The sequence below is a fragment of the Stylophora pistillata genome, chromosome 3, assembly GCF_964205215.1.
Source record: "Stylophora pistillata chromosome 3, jaStyPist1.2, whole genome shotgun sequence".
NCBI classification, from domain to species: domain Eukaryota; kingdom Metazoa; phylum Cnidaria; class Anthozoa; order Scleractinia; family Pocilloporidae; genus Stylophora; species Stylophora pistillata.
The window spans coordinates 25,289,517-25,298,332 of record NC_142521.1 but is presented as its reverse complement, the minus strand read 5'-3'; the positions used below and the strand labels follow the sequence as shown (position 1 = coordinate 25,298,332).

Genomic DNA, 8,816 nt, shown 5'->3' with positions numbered 1-8,816 from the left:
CCGGAAGTTAGATTTGCATAAATGCACGTGCTACGCTTGTCTCTGTTTGTGATTTCGTCGCCCTCGGTTCGTCGACGACGAAATTTGTAGAAGAAAGCGGTTCTGGGTAAAACGTAAGTAAAACTTGTGTCCTTGTAGCTCTTTTTAGGGGATTTCAACTGGTTCTCCGAAGCTGTATGTCTCTAGGAGTCTTATATGTCGAATAGATCATTTTTATGTTAAATAGATCGTTTCAGATTGAATTTCGAAGTTTTTGCTCATTTTTCAGGGGCGCATTTGGCGAGCAGTGTTTACATGGCTACCTAGTGCCTGGCAGAAGAATCCGAGAAAACGTAAGCTACTGAGACAGCCGTGTACTTTGAGAAACTTCTGAGAAACTTTTGCACCAAATTAGCACCTATTTCTTTGATTATTTGTTTGATTCTTTGACATTCAGCTTCGTCAAGTTCGTCGAGGTCAAACGGTGCGTAAACATCATAAGGAAAATCAAGGTCTTTCGAAGAATAAAAGTCGTAAAGAAGAACAAATTCTTCGTCCGTCATCAATGAAACCATCGTCGTAGCTTATTATAAGCGAATTGCGTAAGTCTTTGAACGCCAGAGCCAAATAAAATTTATAATGACTTAAGATGCCGTCGTCTTCCCGCAAGACCGTCCGCTTAACCTTCAAATTTTCCCTCCGAAAACCAAATCCTCGGTCCAGTCTTTCTCAGATGTAAAGCGTCCTCGTCGTCCATTCGTCGTCGTTTTTTAAGTTCCCTAAGAGGGACCTTAAGAAACCACGACGGCGACGGCAACGAGGACGTGGAAAAACAAGAGATCTAATTGGCAGAACAATAGCTCAGCACGTGCGTTTTGAAGCTTTGAACATTTCTTAGCCGTCCTATGCAAAACAACAACGTGAAATCGCCAAAATTTGCGTCGTCTGCGAACCGAAACCACGAGGGCAAATTATTTTAATTTCCATTTGGAACTCAACGGATACTTTATACGTCATGCTGAAGTCGATCTGTGGCGCTGCATGACTGACAGTAAGCTGCTGCAGCCATTTTTGAAATTCTAACTAAGAGTAGAAATTCATTTTTTAATCGAAGTCTTCCTTGGCGTCGCTGTCGTGGTTTCTTAAAGTCCCTAATAAGCCAAACGCCACCGAAGATCGACCATCTTGCTAAATTTCAGCTCTTTACTTGTCAGCCATGTAGATAATTCTGAGCATATCGATAAGCGTTTTAATTGGCTGAAATTAGGCTATGTGACGGAAATATGAAGCACGCTATCAAAACCGTGGATTTCACGAGCAAAAAAGCGTTCAAAATTGAGTTCGGTTTCCCATTGCAGAGTAATTTTTATTTCACTGGCATTTAACCCAAATAATTTAACAGAAACAAGTGTCCCTCACTCCAGGAGAGTTTTGGGCTATCTTCGCACGCTGATTCAAAGGTAGCTAGTCTGAATACAAAATCTTCTTGAGTTGAAAAAAAAATTAACAAACGGCAAAATGCCACTCGTGTTTTGTTAAGGCACCCCGGAAAAGAAAAATGTGTATGCACTGAAATATATTATCCATGTAGTTAAAGAAGCAAAAGTTATTATTTTTCTTGTTGTCATCAACAGGTTTATCACCTCGAGAGTCGCAGTGGACAGCATACCGATGACGCCATACTAAACAGCATACCGATGACGCCATACTAAACAGCATACCGATGACGCCATACTAAACAGCATACCGATGACGCCATCCGGATAGTAATCGTCTATAAAGATCAGGATGCTGCAGTGTCTATCAACCGACAGCTGAGAGATCTTAGCAGCAAGGTGCAAAAGACCATTCAATCCATGTTTATTAGCCGCAAGCTTAAACAAGATCTAAGCCTGCGTGAGCCCAAGCCTAACATCGTAACCCAGCAATGCGTTGCTTATCTATTCAAGTGTGACCTGTGCGATGCAGGTTATGTCGGGTACACAAAGGGCCACCTTCACACGCGCGTTGAGGGACACCGTCAAAAGGCGTCATCTATTTACAGGCATTATTCCAAAGAATATAACACTGCTGTTCCAAACAATTTCTTAGCACGCTTCAATGTAATCATGAAATGTACGGACAAATTTGACTTCCTTGTTAATGAAATGCAGTGTATTCAAGATCTTAAACCAGCATTGAATGTACCTACAGTCGGATTCTCTTCGTGCTTAAGTATTCATGTTATTAGCTTGGCACTCTTTTATGCAAATTCGCTTCAACTTAGCCTCTTCACAAACCGCATTTTATCATTGACTGCGTAACCTTGATAGTGGCGCAAGATGCACCGAAATGTCGGTTTCTATCCCTTATATTTCTTGTCTCATTTATCAATGTTGCATGCCAAATCCCTTTCACAGGTTTAACGTTTAGGCTCCCATGAGGACTGCAATATCGTCAAGAGCAGGATATTAAGAAGAAGGATTACTTTAACATTCATTATTCATTGTTTGCAAGAATCGACTTTTATTCAATTTTTTTCGGGACAAAATTGAAAATTAAAACTGGTTTTTTGTTACTGCTATGACAGTTTTCCGATCTTCAACCTTATGAATCTATGTAAATTTCAAAATTCTAAGTAGCGATTAGAAATCAAATTTTGAGTGTCTCCAGTTTAATAATCAATTAATTAATTGATCTACACTTAAAACTAAATGACTTCACCATGTAGACAGAATAATTTTTCCATGTTACGAAACATAAAAAACGGGGTACCAAATAATAACTTTCCGTCTCCGTCAGTTGCTGTGACGAATCCGCGCCACAAAGGTGGGTGCCCCCTAACACAAACAAAACACAGAACATAAACGAGTCCGAGAACACACGCCACAATACAACTAAACGTAGGCCTAGAGATATTTATTATGCTAATTAAAACAATAAAGCGACTAACAATAACGATAATACAATGATCTAATTAATTTACAGGAATACGCTAACTTGAACTACAGTACACTAAAACTATTTACAAGATTATTACGATTCAGATAAAAAAAAGGTTTTTTTTTTTTTTAGTTCAGTTCGGTTGGGTTTCACCTTACGCCCGCGTCCGTGTTCTTCTCTTGTCCACAAATCACCACGCTCCACCAACAAACAGTGCCCTGCCAAAACCAAACTCCCGTTTCTCCAACCAGGTTCCTGTCTCACCAGTTCTCAACTTTGCTCGTTTCCTTCGTTTCAACTTTGCTTCGTCTTCTGACAACTTTGCAGTTTTCAACTTTTTACTTCTCGTAACTTGACTCGCTCAGACTTGTTATTGAATTAGTTACTATCTCTTCTTCCTTTAGCTCACAGTCTGGTAGATTCTTTGCACACCCGTTCCCCCGCAAATGGTTTTCTACCGTGAAATGGAACGATTGTTCTGAATGAATTTCTCAGAAATGATACTGTGCCGAGTCTCCGTTGACTCAAATTTTTCCACGCTCTTCGCTCGTAACTCACAAACCTTCACCTCACTTCTTCAAAAAAAAACCACACCGTACCAAACCACCCAAATCCTTAAATACACATGGACGCAAGGTGCCCGAAAAGAATGAAGAAAACTATTTGATATACACAATAAAGGTTAATTACACAACAGTTTACACAAGTGAAGAATAAAAATTACGTAACAGATACAAATAATCACGAACTACACTGATCCTAAGAGAATAAAAAAAATAATTTACATTTAATAAATAAATTCCTAACACTTCCATGACAGTTGCTGAGTTAAGGTTTTCTAGTTTTTTATAGTTTTGTAATATTTTACTTTCAAAAAGCGATTCAAAGTTTGCGTCAGCTGATTTCAGAGATAGTTTAACGACTAGGCGAAATCTAAAAAAATGTGAAATTAGTTTTGGGGAGATTTTATGTGCCGAGACAACCCATGGCGTTTTTATCAATTATTCAGGTCAATTTAGGCATAGGCCCGTTAAACTAGATTTGCATAGTAGTTTCAATCATGCCCTAACGAACTTTTTCCTGAAACTGAAAACTACACCTTTTGCTGTTCATTACGAGGAAATACGCCTTCATTTGCGTTAAAAGATGAACAATCGTAAGAAAATACAATCATAAGAGATAAAAAACCGTCATTTACGCGTAAACAAGAATCAATAACGATTTTTGCATTGAAATCAGCATTCAATAACAATTTTGGGCATTCTTATGCGTCATTCGTCAACCAAAAGAGAAAAAGATATTTTCATTTGCGCGAATATACGAGTCATTTACACCATCTTGAAAGTCAATAGAGACAATACACAAACAAGATAGTGCATGAACCATTCATTCACATTTTTATCACACTGTTTACAATTCAATAGCATTACTGGACGGCATTAGCATGAATAAGACAATTATTAATGCACTTGTACAAACAATTCAGTGTTTTTTCTATTCAATATGCAAAAAGCGATTTTCGGTTCTGTCCTCGTGTACCGGTTCACAAGAGCCAATACAAAAGACCAAACAATACATAATAGCTAACCGATAACTCCTAAACAAAGAAAGAACAATGGTAATTCCCTTGTGAACCGGTACACCAGGACAGAACCCGATTTTCAAATGAACACCGATTTTTCCTGAATTTACATTCAGTAGAGTTCGTCCGGTTAATTCGCTTCGAAGAAACCGAATACTACTTTAACACAGAGAGAGAATCATGAGAGGATTTGAGGACGAGGAGGAAGATAATCTTGTGGTCGCGGACTAGCTCGGAGTGAACCGATCAAAGGCAAGAGGCATTGTGGCGCGCTACATCAGAGAGGGCAGGATCCAGGAGAGACCACGAGGAAGTAGAAAACAAGGTGTGCGTGGATGATAAGATGAGAGATTGCCTAGAGGAAATCATCAACGAAAACTGTTTACTTACACTTTCTCAGATAAACTACCACTCAAATCCGAGATCCATGACCGCACCGTGGCAAGAACATTAGACGGGATGCTCTTCTGAGCGAAACTTGCGAGGCCTCTTCTTGCTGATAGAAACAGACTTAATGTGCTGAACACGCGAGTCGACTACGCTACTTGGTTTAGAAACCTGTGTGTTTGTCGACGAATGCGGCTACAACATCAGGACGGCCAGAAGCCAAGGTACAGCGCGACAGGGAGAGAGGGCGTACCGTCAAGTGTGCGGCCGGCGCGGACGAAACTTGACCGTAACCATGGCAATTCCGCTTATCAATGGCCTTGTGTTTCCTTCAGTAGCTGTTGGCGGAATGAATGCTGCGTGTTTCGATAACTTCTTGGCACAGGCGAGGACAAATCTAGATCCCGATGAGGAGGTGATCTTTGTGTATGACATGGCACCGGCCCACCAAAACCCGGTCATCCCCGCCCCAAACGCGGAACTTAAAATGCTTCCTCCCTACAGTCGTTTCCTAAACATCGTGGAGCAGGCAATAAGCTGTTTGAAAGCGGCGTCAAGCTGACATCTCGTATCCGGAAATTCAAAGCCGCATGGATAACGGAGATGAGCCCAGAGCCAGGAGAATCCCAGTGGGGGAGTTTCGAACACAGCAACTGCTCGAAGCTCTGCACAGAAACATCGACACTGTGACTGCGGCTAAAAGTGCGCAGTGGTACCGCTTTAAGCAGACCTATCGGCCAAAATGTTTGAAAAGAGAGATTATTGAAGGGTAAACTGAAATTCAAAGCAAAATGATTTGGGAATAGGTATTTTTCAATTGAAATTCGATGAGTGAATATTGAAAATAAAAAACGCTCAATTGTTCGTACAAGCGCATAAATAATTGTCTTATACATACTAATTTTGTCTAGGAATGCTATTGAATTGCAAACAGTGTGATAAAAATGTAAATGAATGCTATATGCACTACATTGTTTGTTTAATTTCTCTATTGACTTTCAAGATGGCGTAAATGACTTGAAGGTTACCGCAAATGACAGTGTATTTTTCTCTTTTGTTTGACGAATAATACATAACAATGCCCAAAATTGTTATTGAATGCTGATTAAAATGCAAAAATTGTTATTGAATCTTGTTTACGCGCAAATGATGGTTTTTTGTCTTTAATGATTATATTTTCAGACAATTATTCGCCTTTTAACCCATATGAATGCGTATTTTCTCGTAATAAACAGCAAAAGGTGTAATAGATATAACCCCTGTTTACTCTGAAATGATGAAAATAAGTCATTTTACTCCAGCTTAGCAGTATTAAGCTGATAATAGAGGATAACGTAACATTATCATACTGTGCGTGCGATCGACCTATCTTTAAAAAAAAAAACAACAACAACATAATTTTAAACTCCTGAGGACGCATTGTTTACTCTCTACTGAAATCGGACTTCACAACGAGCACTTCCAAAAACGTGACGCATAATTAATGATGCATTACCGCTCAGTGTGTAGGTACTTGTGCCTTTAGCCTAGGTTACTACATTCTCTAACATACACTGTACAAAAACAGCCTGAAATGTCCTCATTTCAGAAGTATTCGAAAGCACGTGCCTCCAAAACCTTACAGGGGCGATACACGATCCCTTTGGACCTTTGATGGATTTTTTCCTCATTCTTCCTGCTTTTACCAAATAGCCGATACACAAGTCCAAGTCCACGAATTTCCTTCTTTCTTCCTCGCCTAGAGCGATACGGATGGCAGTGGTTGAACAAATCATCCTATTTAGCACCTACTGCTTTCTGAAGATAATCAGAGCATCTGTATGCTGTCTGAACGAAAAAATTCTCAAAGAGGAATGGCGCCGTTGAACTACACTCACAAATCTTTGTATACTGAAAAGTATTCCAGCTGCCCCATGGCTTGCATCCAGACCCACAGTGTATGAGTTTGAACTACTGTTGGTATAGCTCACAGTGTGACTTGAACAATAAGACAAAGTTTTCAACTGAGGCTAGGTTTTTATCCTAGATTCATCTTCAACTTACATGGGTTTGATGAGAGAAAGAGTTATTTCTCTGAATTTTGAAGTAACAGACATTGTATCAGAGTGTTGAGATCCTCTAAAAGATATTTAAAAAATGCGATATTACCAGACAATTCGTCATTTCTACGAAATAGATCTAATATAACATGGCAATTGGTATAGAAATTGCCGTCTTCACGTTTTAACTGTAATATTGCTAAAAGTGTTGTAACCAAACAATCTTTATGTGAATAACCTAACCATGAATTTATGAGCGGCTGAGGAGATTTCTTTCATTTTGCTTATGTTTTTAATTGATTTTTTCCCTTTCATAACAAATAGAGCTGTTTACCGTTCGTGCAGGCACATCCATCCATCAAAAGGTGATGGCGAATATTCTATTGACCCCACAATGACAGGAAACACATCGATCGCTTATTGTGACATGACAACTGATGGAGGTACGCTCAAATGATCATTGACTCAATCTGTGCTGTTCAATAGCAAAAGAACTATGCCCAGTTCAAGACACATGTTCAAATGCCAACTTTGGTCCTGCGCCTGCGATCATATTTCGAGTAGCAGAACTCCAAGTAAACGACTTCCTAATAAGCCAATAGAGCTTTTGTTCCATCAAAAAGCACTGTATCTTCAAATAAAACAGATTTGCTCCAAAAAATGGAAGAAATTAAACAATTGAAATTCCTTTGGTGGTCAAGTGTTGTCACAAAGTACATGTGCATCCACAGCGAAATTACTATTATCCAATTAGAAATTACTAGATAATTGGATGTTCAAAATCGTCATATTCAATGCTAATTTTCATGTTGTTTTCAAGAAAATCTGAACTATGGCATAGTAACAATTTTTTAGTTGTTGCAATTTGTAAACTGCAAAAACCAATCATTAAAATAATTTGTTTTATTTTAGTGAGTGGACAGCTGTACAAATGATCTCATTCTCAGAATCAAACCTTCGATTGGAAAGTTCATGGGGCGAATTTAAGGGTCTTCAAAACTATAATGACCATAGTCAGACTTTAAGTTTACCTAATTTACTACAGCTACGAAATGACATGAGCTTCAAACAACTGCGCTTTTACTGTCACGAGAAGAAAGTTGGAATGGTTTTCCACGTCATGACTAGTGATAATCCCCTGGGTGAGGCCGTGGTAAAGTTTTTCACCGAGGAACACTTAATATCAATCCGGCCCTTCACTTGTGGCTCGTACACAGTTCTTCGCGATGACAATTCTACGTTTGTCTAAGGATTGCAGCAAGCTAGGCTGGAATAAAATCCATCCAGAAGGGAAATGGACCCGTTTTTGGAATGTCCAAAAGTATCGTATCAATAAAAAAATGCACTAAGACGTTTAAATTCTCATAAATTTACCTCAAGTCCCACCAGGAGAGACTGTGATAACTATAAAAGCGACGTAGCTTCTCTTTCTTCTGGAGACACGTGGGCTATCTTCGTACGCTAGGTATTTTACTAGACGTACTGGCTTGTCATGGAGAACTGCTCAATGACACGGATCTGTTTTTCTAGATATAAATGATATTTTGGGCGATAAAAGAAATCTCAGGTCCTCCGGTTTTCTTTCTAGCAGAAGCACAAAGCTGCTAAATTCCAATTTCACTAAAAAAGAGTGGTGGAGAAGCCATCTCACGTGTGTGCTAATGCATATATATATATTGAATGTAATCGCAAAAGATTCTCGTTAAGAATGATTTTCTTACAGACACGAAAATCGTACACTTAACGATACTCAAGGAAATATGATCTTCTCTAGAGCTTAAAGAGTACGTGTAACCTGGCGGGTTTTGGCTAGTCGCGAATACATGTAAGTCTATTAAATGTATGTATCCATGTATGTTTGTATGTATGCATGTACGTATTTGCGATATTCAGACAGGCTGGCTCAG

The 8,816-nt window shown here is 39.1% G+C and overlaps 1 long non-coding RNA gene and 1 pseudogene across 1 annotated transcript; both read left to right on the top strand.

Moving 5' to 3' along the window:
* On the top strand, positions 1-2,534 carry LOC148735226 (uncharacterized). The gene is made up of 3 exons (XR_015999340.1): positions 1-113; positions 269-332; positions 1,614-2,534. It is a non-coding gene; the product is annotated as an uncharacterized LOC148735226 (long non-coding RNA).
* A 4,108-nt stretch (positions 2,535-6,642) lies between these two features.
* LOC148735225 (uncharacterized) lies at positions 6,643-8,374 on the top strand (annotated as a pseudogene).
* Positions 8,375-8,816: the final 442 nt, after the last annotated feature.